The sequence below is a fragment of the Ursus arctos genome, unplaced genomic scaffold (assembly GCF_023065955.2).
Source record: "Ursus arctos isolate Adak ecotype North America unplaced genomic scaffold, UrsArc2.0 scaffold_15, whole genome shotgun sequence".
NCBI classification, from domain to species: Eukaryota; Metazoa; Chordata; class Mammalia; order Carnivora; family Ursidae; genus Ursus; species Ursus arctos.
The window spans coordinates 21782367-21802021 of NW_026622819.1; the positions used below are offsets into that span (position 1 = coordinate 21782367).

The 19655-nt window shown below is 36.3% G+C and overlaps 1 pseudogene; it reads left to right on the forward strand.

Annotated features, from left to right (window-relative positions):
• Positions 1-927: 927 nt before the first annotated feature.
• LOC113260743 (39S ribosomal protein L39, mitochondrial-like) overlaps positions 928-19655 on the forward strand; it is a 191461-nt pseudogene continuing 172733 nt past the window's right edge.

Genomic DNA, 19655 nt, shown 5'->3' on the forward strand with positions numbered 1-19655 from the left:
TCCAGTAAATTCTTGGTTGAATTCAGTAGGTTTTGCTGGAAGATTTTTATATTTTTAAAAATTTTATGTATTGGGGCAGCTGGTTGACTCAGGGTTAAGCAATTGCCTTCAGATGCTTCAGCTCAGGTCATGACCCCAGGGTCCAGGGATCATGCCCCATATCAGGCTCCCTGCAGAGAGCCTGCTTCTCCCCCTCTTTCTGCTGTTCCCCCCACTTGTGGTCTCTGGCTCTCTCTCTCTGTCAAATAAATAAATAAAACCTTTAAAAAATAAATAGATAAAATAAAAATTTTATCTATTTTCTAATTTCAATTGTAACTTGCTTATGAGACAATAACATATCTCTCTCAAATTCTTGTTCATTTTAACAGAATATGGACAATGGCCTTGAGTGGAAATAAAGATCTGACTTGTCTTCTGAAAGATGGATTTATAACGTTTTTTTTTTACTGTTTAAGTCTAAGTACACTTTAAGCAAATCAAGCATTTTGTATGCAATCAATCCCCTAGATTGTAAAGACATGTTATTTGGTAATTGAAATATTTATGCCTTAATGAAATACTCGGACAGAGCCAAAAGTGTTTGGGCTGCTGCTTTGTTTCAGAAATGGTTTTAAAATGATTTTAAAGTAAATCCTTTGTGACTGAAAAAGAAAAAGTTCAAAATAATTAGAAGCCATTTAGTTTTAGAATAACTTCTCAAAGAACTGTGAATTAAAATTAATCCCTAGTTGCTTTAAAGTCTCTCGTTAGTTGAACTGTTCATAATTAATAATTAATATATAGTTCTAAAATGCTTACATTTTTGGAAAGAAGCACTATATAATGGTTTATAGATAAGTGTCATTTGACAAAAACTTTACAAAAATAACTGACATTTCATTAATGAGACTAAAATATGGGAGCACGGGGATTGCAAAGGAAGCAATGTCCATGGGGGTCTGGAAGCTTCGGCTCTGGTAGGCAGCCCCTGGTGGTAGCGTGGGATGGCTGGCTAGAGATTTATAGCAACATGGCCAACTTCTCAGCTGTCGCTGACAGAACTGATAGAAATGCAGAATGATCTCCTTAGTAAAGAGAAAAACAGGCAGTTACCATTAACTCCTCCAGCTGAGAAGATTGAAGTTAAACACTTTGAGAAAACCGATGCTGGCACTGTCTTTGTGATGAACAAAAACATTTCAACTCCTTACGTTTTGTCATGCATTTAAGTGGGTGGGATTGCAGGAAGTCCATTCCAGCTCTTGTGGACAGACAGCCTTGGGACACCCTTTGACCAAGGCCTGCGAACTTAAATTTCTTACTTTCAAAGATCATGCTCCAGGGGAAGTGAACAAGTTCTATGAGCATTTTTATACCATGATGATGGGCTGTGTGACAGAGAAGGCAGTTGAAGGTGAATATGTGCTCAATTTGTTCAGAGCTCCAGAAGTTCGTGTAATCCTTGGAGACATCTGTTATGATGTAGTTTTATTTTATTTTATTTTATTTTATTTTATTTTATTTTATTTTATTTTATTTTTAAGATTTTATTTATTTACTTGACATTGAGAAAGAGAGAGCACAAGTAGGCCAAGCAGCAGGCAGAAGGAGAGGGAGAAGCAAGCTCCCTGCTGAGCAAGGAGCCTGATAATGGAACTCAGTCGCAGGACCCTGGGATCATGACCTGAACCAAAGGCAGATGCTTAACCAACTGAGCCACCCAGCAGCCCCTATGATGTAGTTTTACATAAGGAACTTGGTGAGTGGATGCCAACAAAAGAGAACCTGCATTCCTTCATGAAAGATCTTGTGCTTTAATTTAAAAAGATCTTCCATCTGAAACTCTAGAAATTGAAACAAAAGTGGCATTAGATATGTTTCAACACAAGGGTGCTTGGGTGGCTCAGTTGGTTAAGCATCCAACTCTTGGTTTCAGCTCAGGTCATGATCTCAGGTTCCTGAGATGGAGCCCTGCATCAGGCTCTGTGTTCAGCAGGAAGTCTGCTTGAGATTCTCTCTCCCCCGGCCACCTCCCTGCCCCCCCAAAAATAAATAAAATCTTCTTGTTTCTTTAAAAAGATATATTTCTCTTTTTTTTTAAGATTTTATTTATTTATTTGACAGAGAGAGAGAGACAGCCAGTGAGAGAGGGAACACAAGCAGGGGGAGTAGGAGAGGAAGAAGCAGGCTTCCAGTGGAGGAGCCTGAGGTGGGGCTTGATAATAGAATGCAAGGATCATGCCCTGAGCCGAAGGCAGATGCTTAACGACTGAGCCACCCAGGTGCCCCAAAAAAGATATATTTCAACACAGCAAGTACAAAATAGATTTCGACAAAATAGATTTCGTGGGGGAGAAGGTGTCTCAGACCCCTGAGACAATAGTCCAACTACACAAATTTGATGACTTAATTGATGTGAGCAAGGGTCCTATTATTCTAAGAACAAATATTTGTTTGTAGTTTGAAGAGTCAGCAGGTCACAATCTTCAAGCCACCCAGTCATGTCTTGTAGGAAGATTACATTGTATGATACAGGATAAGCTACTGAAAAGATCTCAGAAAATGGTAATTAAAGATTAAATTAAACCTTCAGAGGGAAGTGCATCTATCTAGTAACTTTCTAAAATGAAATACAGGTAGTAGATTAAAATAAAGTTTTCTATGAAACAAAACGAAACAAACATGGGAGCACAGCCCTCTTGGCAGACCAGGAATTACAGTGGTTCTGAGTTGCTGGCTTATTAGCTCTGATGCCTCTCCTCAGTTTTTTGTTTTTCTCTTACTCTCATCTGGAGCTATCTTTCATAACCTCTCCATTTCCATCTGCTCACTTTTTCAGAGAAATATGCCTGTAGTTTATGTCTTTGTAGATATGTTCTCTGGCTTCGCTTAAAAACAGTGTTTTCCAGTTAATTTACATTATTTATGTAGTTCATTTAAGCCCAAATAAATCTAAATTATCTCCTTAAAGAAAGTAAGAAATGTATACTTCATGAATTCCATGACTTAGTATGGTATTTTTTGTTTTTTTGTTTCCGTATAATATTAATTCAGAGAGGAATGAAAGGTGTAGAGCAGTAGCTTGACTACTGAATGATAATGCCTCAATGACCCAATCAAACTCTAGCCCAACTTCAGACATATAAGTAATAAAGCTCAAGAAATCCAAAATTAATTTTAGTGTATTTGACTTGTGTTTAATTGGGTGAATAGATAATTTCTTTGCACATTTTCAGAAATGAGATATTTAAAAAATGAATGACAATAATTTGGGGAAGTTTATTAATTATGCGAAAAATTAACTCATCTTCTTATCTGCTACTGGTACTTATGACTTACTTTTTTCTTGTTTATTTGAGTACACTTTTAATTCAAGTCATATCTGTCAGAAAGAAAAATCACATATAATAGCAATATTTATTTTATTATGTTTAGTATTTCTACATTTCTTTAATCTAATAAAGACAACTTTGAACAACTTACAGCTGAAAAGACACTTGAAGTAAATAGTAAGCTTTACTTTCTGAGCAATGCAGTAGATATGATTTTTACATAAACATGCAGTGGACATGAAGATATGATCCCATAATGATGTGTTGACATCATCCTGGAAAGTGGTCAAGTATTACAGATTCAGAAAACCTTAGAATAATCTGGCTATGACTGGCTCTATCAAAGACCAAAAAATGCAAAACAGAACATTTAATTGGTTGGATCATATAATGCACTCTCTTGTTCTGGTTACTGCCAAGTTAGTCTTGGCTTAATTAGACTGGTTCTAAAATTTGAAACAAATAAACATCAATAATAGAGTTAGAATCACACTTCTTAAGAACAATGCTTTTGGCCTAGAAGGTTCAACAACTTCTTCTTTCCTTTTTTTTTTTTTTTAATTATGCTCAGGTAGCCACTGTATGGTAGTGTTCAATGATTCATTAGTTGCATATAACACCCAGTGCTTGTTACAACACATGCCCTCCTTAATACCCATTCCCTGGCTACCCCATTCCCCCCACACCCTTCCCCTCTGAAACCCTCAGTTTGTTTCCTGGAATCCATAGTCTGTCATGGTTCATCTCCCTCTCTGATTTTTCCCCATTCAGTTTTCCCTCCTTTCCCCTATGGTCCTCTGTGCTATTCGTTATGTTCCACTATGAGTGAAACCATATGATAAGTGTCTTTCTCTACTTGACTTATTTCACTCAGCATAATCCTCTCCAGTTCTATCCCTGTCGATGCAAATAGTGGGTATTCATCCTTTCTGATGGCTTAGTAATATTCCATTATATATATATGTACCACATCTTCTTTATCCATTCATCTGTTGAAGGGTATCTTGGCTCCTTCCACAGTTTGGCTATTGTGAACATTGCTGCTATGAATATTGGGGTCATGTGTCCCTTCTTTTCACTCCATCTATATCTTTGGGTTAAATACCTAGTAGTGCAATTCCTGGGTCATAGGGTAGCTCCATTTTTTAACTTTTTGAGGAACATCCACACTGTTTTCCAGAGTAGCTGTACCAGCTTGCATTCCCACCAACAGTGTAAGAGGGTTCCCCTTTCTCCACATCCTCGCCAACATTTGTTGTTTCCTGTTTTGTTAATATTTGCCATTCTAACTGGTGTAAGGTGGTATCTCATTATGGTTTTAGTTCGTATTTCCCTGATGGCTAGTGATATTGAATATTTTTTTCATGTGTCTGTTAGCCATTTGTATGTCTTCTTTGGACAAGTGTCTGTTCTTATCTTCTTCCCATTTATTGACTGGATTATTTGTTTTTTGGGTGTTGTGTTTGATAAGTTCTTTATGTATCTTGATTACCAGCCCTTTGTAATGTCATTTGCAAATACCTTCGTCCATTCTGTGGGTTGCCTCCTAGTTTTGTTGACTGTTTCCTTTGCTGTGCAGAAGCATTTTGTCTTGATGAAGTCCCAAAAGTTCATTTTTGCTTCTGTTTCCCTTGCCTTTGGAGATGTGTCTTGAAAGATGTTGGTATGGCTTATGTTGAAGAGGTAACTGCCTATGTTCTCCTCTAGGATTTTGATGGATTCCTGTCTCACATTGAGGTCTTTCATCTATTTTGAGTTTATCTTTGTGTATGGTGTAAGAGAATGGCCCAATTTCATTCTTCTGTATGTAGCTGTCCAATTTTCCCAACACCACTTATTGAAGAGACTGTCTTTTTTCCATGGATATTTTTCCTGATTTGTCAAAGATTAGATGACCATAGAGGTGAGGGTCCATTTTTGGAGTCTCTATTCTGTTCCATTGGTCTATGTGTCTGTTTTTGTGCCAATACTATGCTATCTTGGTGATTACAGCTTTGTAATATAACTTGAAGTCAGGCAATGTGATGCCCCCAGCTTTGTTTTTCTTTTTCAATATTACCTTGGTGATTCAGGGTCTTTTCTAATTCCATACAAATTTTAGGATTGTTTGTTCCAGCTCTGTGAAACATGCCAATGGTATTTTAATAGGGATCGCATTGAAGGTGTAGATTGCTCTGGGTAGCATAGACATTTTAACAATGTTGATTCTTCCAATTCATGAGCATGGATTTTTCCATCCTTTTGTGTCTTCCTCAATTTCTTTCATAAGTGTTCTGTACTTTCTAGAGTATAGATCCTTTACCTCTTTGGTTAAGTTTATTCCTAGGTGTCTTACAGTTTTTGGTGCTATTTTAAAAGGAATCATTTCCTTATTTTTTCTTTCTACAGTTACATTTTTAGTGCATAGAAAAGCAACTGATTTCTGTGCATTGATTTTGTATCCTGCCACATTGCTGAATTGGTATATGAGTTCTAGTAATTTGGGGGTGGAGTCTTTTGGGTTTTCCACATAAAGTATCATGTCATCTGTGAAAACAGAGAGTTTGACTTCTTCTTTGCCAATTTGAATGCCTTTTATTTCTTTTTGTTGTTTGATTGTTGATGCTAGAACTTCTAGTACTATATTGAACAATAGCGGTGAGAGTGGGAATCCCTGTTGTGTTCCTGACCTTAAGGAAAAAGCTCTCAGCTTTTCCCCACTGAGAATGATATTTGCTGTGGGCTTTTCATAGATGATTTTTACGATATTAAGGAATGTTCCCTCTATTCCTGTATATGATCTTTTCAATTGATGAAGAAAAGCCTTTGACAAAATACAACATCCTATCCTGATTAGAAGATTCAACTTCTTATCCATCATTATCCTCTACCTTTGTTGTAAAGCTTAATTACACATGTACACACACACACACACACACACACAGCTACATACACTGATATTGCGCAGATATATACATATATACAGATATGGAGTATTCTCTTAGGTTTGTCACAATAATGTTTTCTTATATTTGTATTTTATTTTATAATAGTATCTGCAACTCAAAAACAATAAGTTGTTCTCTGCTTTATTAAAAATACATTACAAAGTTTAGTTTATTTGTTAAAAATAAATATGAAACAACAATTTAGACTATTCTTTTCATAAATATATCCATTCGATCCATTTATTAGAAGTCACATGTGAAATTTAGTGTTAAAATTCTCCCAAGGATAGTATGGAAAGCCAACTTATACAGTTTTTTTTGTTTTTAAAGACTCTATTTATTTATTTGACAGAGATAGAGACAGCCAGCGAGAGAGGGAACACAAGCAGGGGGAGTGGGAGAGGAAGAAGCAGGCTCCCAGTGGAAGAGCCTGACGTGGGGCTCGATCCCAGAATCGGGATCACGCCCTGAGCCGAAGGCAGACACTTAACGACTGAGCCACCCAGGCGCCCCAACTTATACAGTTTTATTTCCTTTAGTCTCCTGTTTGAGGTTTAGAGACTCTCATTTGAACCCTAGATCATTTTCCTCACAAACACACCTGTAAGATCCTTATAATTACTATGTAGAGACAATTCAGATCATTTGAATAGATATGTAATAACAATAATTCTAAATATTTTAATGTTAGCGAGAGTAGCTCATATAAGGCAGCCCCCAGATAGAAACAATTTATTTTTTAAATCACCTTATCCTTATAGTTAATTGCTGTTTTATACTTTTGACTTTATCATGGATATTTTTAATGTAACTACCAATTTTTCATATCATACCTTTTTTTTCCCTTATTCATAGGGCAATAAGCCTGCTCTGAACAGTTGTGTGACCTGCGACAAGAAAACAAATGCAGGTTCTCTTACCATATGTACAAATATTTTAAAATATAAGCCAAGATAACAAAGTTAAATAAAACATGTTCTATATCCTAAACTTGCCAGTTAACCTGCTTAACACAAAACTGAAAAATTTGGTATAAAGCTATATTTTACATTATGGTTCATGTCCATGCCTTAAGCATAGAGCCCTAGTTAAGGGCCTCCATTCCCTGAAGCTAAAGGCAGTCCACAAGCTTAGGATTGTTATTTGATTTTTAACTTTTTACTACATTCATTGGCATTTTCGGCACTTACTACATTCCCAAATAATCGACTCAGACAAAATGACCCCAAAATATACTCTGTGTATGTTAAATATAACATGAAAAATAAACACTTTATGTTTTAGAAAGAATTATAGCAGAATATCTGATGACTCAAGGTTGCAAAGGACTCCTGGAGAAAAAAAAAAAAACACAACTGTAGTGGGCAGATTGTAATACTGAAGGTCTTCAAAGGATTTAAAGAAAATCTTTCCATGAAAAGACACCAAAAACAAAGGTTAAAAAAAAAAAAAGCATACAAATAAAATATAACCAATGCATATACATGATTTTCAGGGTGATACTTATTCTCTATTTCTTATATATGTATAGGATTTAGGAAATTTCCAACATTCTCCCCAGGAGCAAAGTAGTTGGTGGGGGCCTTGAGCTCAATTCCATATACAATAAGGAAAATTGGGCATTTATAGCCAAGAAGTAGGGTGGAAAATTACTGAGAGGAAACATCCATGATAGGGGGAGATTCTGGCTAAACTCACCCAACAGGCTTCTTGCTGAAGACAGGCCAGAGTAAAGACATCACCTGGGTAATGGTAGAGATTAAGGAACAGCATTAGATATCAAGGATTCTGATAAACCAGCAGGATCTTGCTGAAACTGGGTAATGCAGTGATGACCATGGAAGTCCAAAAATCAGGGCCTACCTGAGAAGAGTTCAGGGGAGGCTAAGGAGAGTTTACTTAGGGAGGGAATCTTTGTCACGATTTCTCCCAAAACCCATTGCCAGCTTTATGTTTCTCTATACCCCTTATCATCTTCTAATAAAGTATGCAGTTGATTTATTCATTTTGTTACATTTCCCATGTTAAAATGCAAACTCCAAGAGAGCATGGATTTTTAAATCTACTTTTGTTCTTTGCAGTTGACCCATCAACTAGAACACTGACTGCTCAGAGTAGGGACTCAGTAAACATTTATTGATTTATTATCTATTGCATAATTTTTATTGGGCCTTTGAAATAAAATAATTCATGAAAATTATTTCTAATAATACCTGGAATAAAACCTTTAGTAAATAAAAATGGTGAGCATTTTCTCTGTTGTATTTTAAGACATTAGATCTAGAATGGGTTAATATAATGCTGTAGAAAGTAAAAATGACCGTTTAGCTGACAATCCTGAATAAATGGTATGGTTAGCATACTGTTTTGCCTCTTAGATACAATTGATTTTACTGCTGCTAGAAATAGCAAATGGAAGAATTCACTGATTTTATTCTTGTGGATGTTTCTCCTCTCTTCCACTTGAAGTCCCTGACGTGCTGCTGATAAGCAGGCATGGGATTTGACAAATATTCTCTAATTTATTCCTGGTGTTCAAGTGTGCAAAACACAGGCAAAAAATCAGAAAGCCAGAAAACTTGCCATGATGTCAAAATAAGAAAAGAATGTTTAACCTCAAAAAGAACTTTTTTAGTTGAAATACACGTTTATGTGAATATTATAAGCATTATCCTTCTGAGTAACAAATCCCATGGATTTCAGGTACTCTGGGAAGAACAATTATAATGCATTTGTCAATGATTTGCCTAAATTTGACTTATAGACTTCTAAGTGCTTAGGGGATTTTAGTGAACAAGAGAACAAGACAAATACCCCCTATGCTCTTACTGAAGTTACTGTATAAGAAGACGTGGAGGGGCGCCTGGGTGGCTCAGTCGTTAAGCGTCTGCCTTCGGCTCAGGCGTGATCCTGGCGTTCTGGGATCGAGCCCCACATCAGGCTCCTCCGCTGGGAGCCTGCTTCTTCCTCTCCCACTCCCCCTGCTTGTGTTCCATCTCTCGCTGGCTGTCTCTCTCTCTGTCAAACAAATAAATAAAATCTTTAAAAAATAAGATATGGATTCAATAATGCATTTATATGAACTTTAAAATAGTGTACATATATAGGGTATGTTAGAAATAGACAGACTGCACAATTTAAATAGCCTTGAGGTCTATGAAGGGAACCTGGAAAATACGATGGTTAAGCTAAGACTAAAGAAAGAAGTAAGTAGGTATTAACTTACGTAGAGAGGAAATACAGGAGGAGGAAATAGTATTTAGAGAGACTGTGAGGTGAAAGTTTATCTGAGCACTGCAGGAAATTGAAGAACAGTCCAACTAAAACATAGAACTTCAAGCGAAGAGAGGTGGGTGATGAGGCTCAGAAAATGAATGGCCTGATAACGTATTTAAAGTTTATCTTAAAGGCAAATGCAGCCATTTGAAGATAAGTGTGGCATCACTGGAGAGGATGAAGTGGAGACCATGAGAAATCATTTAACAGCTAGTGTGGTCATCCAGATCGTGGTCACCTGGACTAGGTTGGTGGCAGCAAAGATGCAGAGAGGTGGATAGACTGCAGAGATATGAGACGTGAATGATTGGGTGTGTGAGATGTACAGAGAGGAGTGACCAAGGCTCAGTTCACCATTTCTGGCTTGAAAAGCTAGATGAACATGGTTTGCTAATTTGCACATGTGTTTACTAATATAGAAACAAAAGAGGAAGAGTAAGTGTGGAGGGAAAAATCAATGATGCGCTCAGTGAGAAATACAAAATACAGTGCAGGCAGAATGCAGATGAGAAGTCTGAGCTGAAGAGAGGTATTTGCCATCGGCAGCACAGACACGGTATTCTGTTTCAACCCTAGCTAGTAGTACGCAGTATAGTTCTGACATGGACATCCTGAGTCAGCCTCACACTCCACAGTTCTACAGACATGACTTCCAGAAAGAATTAACTTAAAATTTCATTTATGAAGAATCAGAAAAGTAAGAATCAAAATAGTAATTATACCCTCAGATGAGAATGTAGCAATCCCATTCTAAGCCTTAAATTAAGTGAATACAGTTTTATTTTTCAGTTGGTCTCTTGAACTTGAATCTATGTGTATTAATATAATTCATTGTTTTCAATGATCCATATTTTGCTCCTTTCAATACAAGATTCTTGTTTTCTTTGTTTCTGTTCCCCTTATATTTTTCCCACAAAGTACAATTTTCACTTGTAGAAGCAGCTCGATCATCTGCACTTGAAAACATATTCCCGAACCTGCAATTCCATGGGGCTCTTTCATTTTGGCATTTCTTGTGAACCAAGACAATAACAGCTTCATTTTTAGAGCAGCCTGAATAGGGCTTCGTAGCCTCCTCATTCCTGTAACGAAGTCTACTCAATGTGTTCATGTCATCTGTCACCTGTCTCTCTTCACATCTTCCTGGGGGCTTGGGGCTTGGGGCTTGGGAGCTGGCATGAGAGTATACTGGTACTGTGACTACTGCTATTGCCATAAATAAGAGAAATCCTTTTGTCTCTGACCAGGGAGTATCATGACTTCTGCTAGCATCCAAGAATGAGAGACAGATTAATGAGCTAGCTTGCAAGTAAAGTAACATCGGATCCTTCACTGTTCTCTGTTAATATGAAAAACAAAAACAAAAATCAACTACTATTTGTATGAACTAATAGAGAGACTACTAGAATTTCCTAGTGTACATTAGACAAAATGAGAGGTAAATTTATTGTGACCATGCAATGATATAGGGGCTAGTCAACCTGGTTTAGATTATGAAAATGAGGCCTCGGGAGGTAATCCTAATAGGAAAAAGTCATACCAGATACAATAGTATCTAAGGAGAAAATTCTGTCAATTCAGGGAGTCAAAAAATTAAAGGTGCAATTTTATTGGTTAGGACATAGGCTACTAATTAGAAACAAAATTCTGATATTATCCATTCTAAAAGACAGGGTTATGTTGCAGCTGAAAATATAATTAAATGGGGTGGGACATTGTGGGCTTTCTCACTCCTTAATACATGTAAGTGCTCTAAGAATACACTTGATTGATGATAGCATGTATAGCACACATACACAGATACACTCCGAAGATTCAGTGCTTGTGTAATGGTATGATCTTCTAGTTTCAGAAGAAGGTGTGCACTGGGCAGAGTTCTCCTTTTGGAAATGGTTAGGAGAAATAAACTACCACAGTATTCACAGCGTGGACCCCAGGAGCACTAAACAACAAGAGCTGCTGAGGCCATGGAATTCTCAGGAAGGACGAGAGCTGATTTATTGATAGCATGCCAGGCCCCTGAATTATGAAAGGGTCAGGTGCATTCTGCCCCAAATCTTTCATCTCTCTAAAGGTAATCTCTCAAACAGCACTTAAGGCGAGTTCCTCAACTACATAGTACCTGGATTTATGACTAATAGACACTAGGCATGGTGGGGGCCGAGTTTTTAGTGCATTGCACATGTTTAGAAGGGACTTAACCACCAGCTTACCTACACTGCAGGTTCCAATGGACTGCGCATGACTATCAGGCAGCATGTCTCAGGGAGGCAGAGTCTGCATACAGTAAGGATTATGTGATGCATGAACATATGTTGGCAGGTGTACGTGGGTGTACATGTGTGCACATGTGAGGACTTAAACATTAAGCACTCATTATTGCTCACAAGGCTCTGGGTAAATTGGGCCTGACCCCTGTTCCAGACTGGGCATACTCACGTTTCCAGTCAACACCGATGTGGACTGGAACTACTCATGTATCTGTAGGTCATCTGGCTGTCAGTTAATCCAGGATGACCTTGTCTGGGTCCACGAGGGCTACTTGTCTCCTTCTGTGTGATCTCTTCTCTTCTACCAGGCTGTCCTATCCTTCTCATTTATGTCTCACAGGCAGAATTCCAAGACAGAGTGGAAGGAACACACGGGTCTTAAACATAGGCCCAGAATTAGCACACTATTAGTTCCAGTACTTTCTACTCGTCAACACAAGTCACAATCCAGCTCAGATTTAAGAACATCCAGCTCTAAATAGCATTTCCTTAGAGAGGACTGCTCCACATTTATTATCCTATCATTTTGTTTAATTCTCTGATCAACACATGTAACTATCAGAAGCTTGAGTGATTATTTACATGTCTATGGTTAATTTATGCTTATCTATCTTCACAGGCGAAAATGTAAATTTAGGTTCTTGTCCATTGCCAAAACCTCAGCCAATAAACTCAGTAAAACAGTTCATGGCACATAGTAGGTATTTGATTCACATTTTCTGATGAATCTGTGAAAATTCACTAAATGCACAGGAATCCCTTTTTTTAAGGATGCTGAAAACATTTATCCTTTACTCTAGTAGGTGAAATATTCCAAATGTAAGATTGAAAAGGGAGCAGGTGAAGTAAATAAAACAAAGCTGATTTTATCATATTTATAAACATTGTGAAAGAATCCAAAATGCAACCGAGCAAACCAATTGTTCACTGGTTTATTCATTATTAACAGAAAGTTTGTAAAAAAAAAAAATTAAATCTTAAATATTCTTTCAATTAGCGAATTATTCATTGTAACATATATCATCGAATTTTCTATTTTTAAACATTTAGGAAATAAAGCTAGATTTGTTAACTGTTAGTATTATTCGAATGCCAGTGCTTTATCCAGAGAGGATGAAATAAATTATTCACTTTAAACGGAGAAATACATTAATAAATTCTGATCACTTCTATTCTGTGAATCATCTCTTTTGCATTGCAAAAAAAAATTAATGTCTCTCCCCACCCTGCATAATTTATGTACTCTCCTCAGTCTTAGCAGCAATGTAATAAATGTACTGCGTTCCTGGCAAGTTGAAGATTCTGTTCACAAAGTGTGGTAGATTTTTTAACACAGTTGCCATGTGCCTCTAAGTCATCTGCCTGCTAATTAACAACGAGGCTGTCATTCGAGCAATGCAGTCTAAACCTTTCTCAGATTTCTGCCCAAACTACGTGTGCTACATTCTCCATCAAAGTTAGTCAGACAAATATAATGCTTATTATTTTTTTCTTTTTATTTCTCAAGCAAGAGAACTTCTGTTCAATACAGACTTAAAACTAAGTGTCCTGGAGGTGGGCTCTTGGAGTTCTCATCCTTGCTCTATGCTTACTAGGGAATTGAACTTGGGCAAGTAGTTTTATTTTTTCCCCCGCTAAGGCACAGGTGGTGGTTTTTTTTTTTTAATCTGTATGATAGTGTTAATAAAGATTGTTTTAATCTTATAGATAAAATGCCAGGATTAAATGACGCAAAAATCATAAATTGATTAAAACACTGCCTAGAACATAGAAATTCCCCTATAAATTTAGTTATTATTAATAAATGGAATTTATACTTTCATTAATTCAAAACTAAGTATTATTCTTTTATTAATGTCAGAACACATTAATTAAATTATTATTTCACAGAATTGATAGTTTTTAAGGAGAGGAATATCATTATTTTATCTGATTATGGTATGTGTTACCCCTACTCAATACAGATAAAATTGAGCCATGTGTGTATTTTCACTTCATTTCTTAAAGAACTCAACCCAAGAAAACAAACTCATATTCCAAGTAACTAAGTTTTAATTAAATGTTAACGGTGAGAGCAGCTCATACAGGTATACCCACAGGAATCCTGGATTACTTCCACTAGATGAACTACTGTAAGTTTAAAACTGCTGAGATGTCAAGCATTTGCTTTGATGGCACCATCAAAGTAAACAAATGGAGAAAACCAAAGAGAAGTGCTACTTGGTTGTGTTGAGTGGATGTCTTCCCTGGAAAATAACCAATTTCCCATCTAAATCGCAGGTTTCTTTAGTTCAGCTATTTTAAATGTACCCAAAACTTCAGACAGAAAGTACTGTAGCAAAGAGCATAGAAAACGAATAGCTTTTTTTTTTTAGAAGAAGGCCAGCAACTACAGGGAAAGATTAAAGCAACAGAGCACAAGAAAGAGAAGCACTAAACTAAAAACTGCAGCAGGATAGTTTAGCAAGCTTCAGGGGATGTTCAGAGAACAGGAAAAAGTAAGAATGATGGAAAGAACCACTAGGACAAGACTTCAACAGCAATATCATAGAAGGAGAAATAAATGAGAGAGAAAAGGAAAAAAATGAATATTTACACTATGGTGGGGAAGAATTAAAAACTCTAGTAATAACACTGGTAATGTGGGCATTGATTTACTAACATGGACAGTTGGTATCAACATTGCAATGACATGGATGGAGCTAGAGAGCATTAGGCTAAGCGAAATCCATCAGTCAAAGAAAGACAAACACCATTTTATTTCATTCATATGTGGCATTTAAGATACAAAACAAAGGAGCAAAAAGGGAAAGAAGAGAGAGAGGCAAACCAAGAAACAGACTCAACTATAGAGAACACACTGATGGTTACCAGAGGGGAGGTGGGTGAGAGAATGGGAGAAATAGGTGTTGGGGATTAAGGGGTGCACTCGTGATGAGCACTGGATGTTGTATGGAAATGTTGAATTACTATATTGTGCACCTGAACTAATATTACATTGTATATTGACTAGCTGGAGCTTAAATATAAACTTAAAAAAAATGAAAAAAATGGCAGGTGTTAATTCAGCATTGGGTTATGAATTTAACACTACTTAATAAAATGGGACTGGTACTCCAAACAATCCCATCACCCAGCCGGCCAGCCAGCCAGCCATGCATCCACTCATCAATCTACCCTTCTATCTATCCATTGTTAGTCTAAAAATTACTCACCTATATTGTGCTAAATATTCAGGGTATGCAAGTGACAACCATTTCATTTCTTTTAATATATAATAATACATGTTTATTTAAAATATGTACTTATATTTTTAAAGTATGGTTGTATAAATTTATTCATAATATTGAAATCTGACTTTTCTTCAATCATCTCTCATTTGAAGTTCAATTATGAACCTGCTTTCAGCAAAAATACTTCACATGTGTAAATCCACTCATACAGAGGTCAACATATTGGTGCCTATCGAGTATTATACTAAACTTTCATTATTTAGCATAACGTTGTGGAGAGGCTGGTTTGAATAGAAACATTCTATTGAGAATGCTTGTTTACAAACCCCGTTTCAGGCTGACGTGCTTGCATTTATCCTACTGCTACCTAACTACTTCTTCACTGTTGATGGAGTATAATTAATACTCCATTGCTTTGAGTACTGACATGGAAAATTTCCTGCGTCAGGTATATACCCAGATAATCATTCTACCAAAATTTTAGTTGCTTATTCATTACTAAGATCCTTCTTCCTTAGTTATAAAGGAATCGTTTTTAATATTTCTCTTTTGTAAAATTACTTGTAAGACTATTCGTCTTTGCTTTATAAGTCATTATTATCTTTTCTCCATATATATGTTAAATACATATATATGTTATATATATCACTATATATATTTTAGATATGTATATATGTGCATATATATATGATATATATGTATGTTTAGATATATATATATTATAGGAATATATATATCCTAATTTTCACCACAACCAAGTTTCCTTTTTAGCCCAAGAAATCTAGCATATTTAATAATTGTTCTGAGTCAAGTAATTACTAAGGAATCAAGATCAGAAACAATTTTAATTTTAATTTATTAAAATCAGAAATAATTTTAATAAGTTTATAGTAAACTCTCAGATCTTCTGTAAGTTTTCTAAATATTTTATTTCATGTCATGTATTTGCCATAGAAAAAACAATGGTGTATCCTGAATAACTTGCAGTTGGTGTTGACAATTGAAGAGATATGTGGTGTTTTCCCCCCAAATTGAGTCTACAAATATTCTTGCTGTTTCCATTGTCTAGATGGATGTTTCTCTTTTCTTCTCTAAGACAAATTTGTTGATATTTGCTCAAAATCCCATCACTTTCAGTATCCTTTGGGAACTTGATCTCTCCATTATCCTGTGTTTCATGTGTCTTCATTTGTCTCATTTCTACCGGCTACCTCATAGTAGCACAGAAAGACCAAACTTCTGCCATTTTAAAGTTAAGATAAATAAATAAGTAAATAAATAGCATTTACTTGGGCCTTGTTTCTCTCTAGATCTTATGGTACAGGCCTCTTTCTATCCATAGCAAATGTTCTAGAAAGAATATCCTGCACTTGCTATTTCTGCCTCTTAACCTTCTGATTATTTTCCAAAATTGTATTGTGGTTTCTACATTTTCCATGCTAATAAAGTGCTTTTCTTAAGTTACTAATGGCGTCTTCATTTCTAAATAAAACAGGATTTTTTTCAGTCTTCATCCTCTTGGCTCATTAGTATACGTGTTATATTATATTATATTATGTTAGTCACCGTACAGTACGTCCCTGGTTTCTGATGTAAAGTTCGATGATTCGTTAGTTGCGTATAACACCCAGTGCACCATACAATACGTGCCCTCCTTACTACCCATCACCAGTCTATCCCGTTCCCCCACCCCCCTCCCCTCTGAAGCCCTCAGTTTGTTTCTCAGAGTCCATAGTCTCTCATGCTTCATTCCCCCTTCTGATTACCCCCCTTTCTTTATCCCTTTCTTCCCCGACTGAACCACCCAGGCGTCCCAATACAGGATGTTTTGAAGAAGGCTGATAGGGAATAAATCAAACTAAAAGCTAAACTTCATTCGGATGAAGTCAGAGCTCATGTGGCTGCAATTAACATACACTATAATCAATACAGATTATCTTCAGTCCTCAGAAGCTGAAGCATAAGGTGCTAGATAGAGCCCATAATGTAGCCGACTGACTGTTCCTAAAATATCTGGTAGTGAACAAAAACAAGAGAGCAATAGCAACAACAGCAACAGCAAACAAATAGTGGAGATTAGCTTTTCAATCTAAGAAATCCAGAGCCACCTATCATATAGTATATGTGAAGAAGTTCCAGCTTGCCCTATTAAAGCCCCCTTGGTAAACAGAATCATGGTCCCTAAAAACGTCCACATCCTAATCCACAAGACCTGCTAATATATTTCCTTACATAAAAAAGGGTACATTGCAGATGTGATTATGGCTGGAGGTCTCAAGATGTAGAGATTATCCTAGATTACCCAGGTAGGTCCGCTCTAATTACATGAATCCTAACAGACATCCTTTGCCCACTGCAGTGAATGAGATAAGTGACATTGGAAGGGTCAGCTCAATCCAACGTTGCTGGCTTTGAGAATGGAAGAAAGGGACATGAGTCCAGAGTGTGGGTGATCTCTAGATGCTGTCAGTGGCAAAGAAACTCATTTCCTCTAGGGCCTTCAGAAAGGAATATTATCCTGATGATACCTTGATTTTAGCCTAGTGAAACCCATGTCTGACTTCTAACCTACACAACTGTAAGATAAGAATTTGTATTGTTTGTCAGTCATTAAGTTTGTGATAATATTTTACAGCAGCAATACGAAATTAATCCATCACCTGGAGTGTTGTTTGTTAAACCTAATAGGAATATGAATTGCCTGAAGATCTTGAAAAATGCAGTTCTTGGCTCAGTAGAGCTTAGTTTGTTCGCAGGATTCTGCATTCCTAATTAGGACCCAGGTTACGGCAGTACTGCTAGTCCATGGATCATATTTTCATTAAAGGGCTCAAAACGTGCTCAGCTCACTGGCCTTATGTCGGTCTGACCCATTCATGAAACACATGACAAAAAAAAAAAAAAATGGGTTGCAAGCATTTAATTTTGCTTAAGAAAGTTATTTTGCACTATTTCTTGTTGCTTACTTTCTATTTCTATTTTGATTCACCCTATGTTCAGTCTCTGACCCTACATCCTCTTTACTGATTGTATAAGCAATGCCGATTATAAAAATAAATTTTTATATTTTGCCCCCTGACTTGACACAAAGTTATTTCTCTCATAAAGCTTTTTTCCTCTCATAATTCAACTGCTTTGCATATTAACACTGTCGTGATTGGTCCCAGCATGCTTGACTCAACAACAATCACCTTTATGACCAACTTTTTAATAGAATACTTGCCAGCCCTTCAGTGTTTAGTGTATATAAAAGGTATTTTGTTATGTAGGGAAAAAATGTGTTATTTCAAAGTCCCCATAACCCTATTTCAAACATGCCCTGTTTGAGCAGAGACATGTCACATAAACAAATCTAGGCAAATGAAAATTGCAAGCAGAGTTCCAGAATGTCAGGATCATTAGAGATGATATTTTAATTAGTGTAGCCTTTTGTGTGTGTGCTGTTCTTTTGCTCCTGGTTATGTACACTCCATTGTAACAACGTTCTATTTTTGGATACATTAGAATTTAAATATATTCTTCCTGTTAATCATCTATATCTCAAAGTTCAACTCTACGTTAGAATTGCCTTAGAAGTTCAATGTAGTTAGATAGATGATAGATAGATAGATAGATAGATAGATAGATAAACTAGCCCTTTCTCCATACTCCAGACATAAATTAGAATCTCTATAGAAGGTAAGAGATGTTAATAACTTTAAAATTTCCCTGGATGATTCAAATCAGTGGCCAAGTTTGAGTACTATTAACACAAGATAATAATTCTCACAAGCTTACATTTTTCTTAAAGCGCGTAAAATTTATTTTCTAAGATAATTTAAATTAAATATTATTCCAAAAGTCAATTTCCTACTCCAAGGATAATAAAATATTGAAAATTATTTGCATAGTGAATCAGTTATTTATTTCTATATAAACAACCTTCCTAAAACTTAGTGAATTAAAACATCAATTTATTTCTCTCATGGCTCTACAGTTTAGGCTGAGCTCAATTAATGGTTCTGCCAGGCTTACCTAGAGCATTCATGTGGCTACAGTCTTCTGGCAGAGCAAGTGGGGTTGAATGGGCCAAGAAGACACAGCAGTGAGTCGGGGTTGTTGGCTGGGGTACCTTGTCTTGTCCCTGGGGCCTCACCAGCTCATCAGTCTAGCTATCTTATATAGTAGTGACAGTATATGAAGAAGCCAAAATCCAATGTACAAGTGTTTATCAAGCCTCTTTTTCTGTAACATTTATTGATATACCATTTGTCAAAACACATAACATGGCCAGGTCCATAGTCAATATAGGAAGTGAGTAAACAAAAGCATGAATACTGAGAAGTGTGAGTAATTGGGGATCATGAATGTATATCACAATCAATATAATGTGTTTGCATCAATAAAATTTGGAAAGGGCTAATTATGAAATACGTATTCTGATTTCAGCTTCTTCAAAATTGTTTTTCTTCTGAAATATAGCTTATTTACCAAAGTATATAAAACATAACTGTCAAGCTTCATAAATGAGAAATGATTGCTAATAAACACTAAGGTGGCCAAAATTCTGCACAAGAAGTAGAATTTTTTCAACACCCCCCTGAATACCCTTTTTAAATCACAAATTTTTATTTACCATACGTGTCTGCTTCCCCG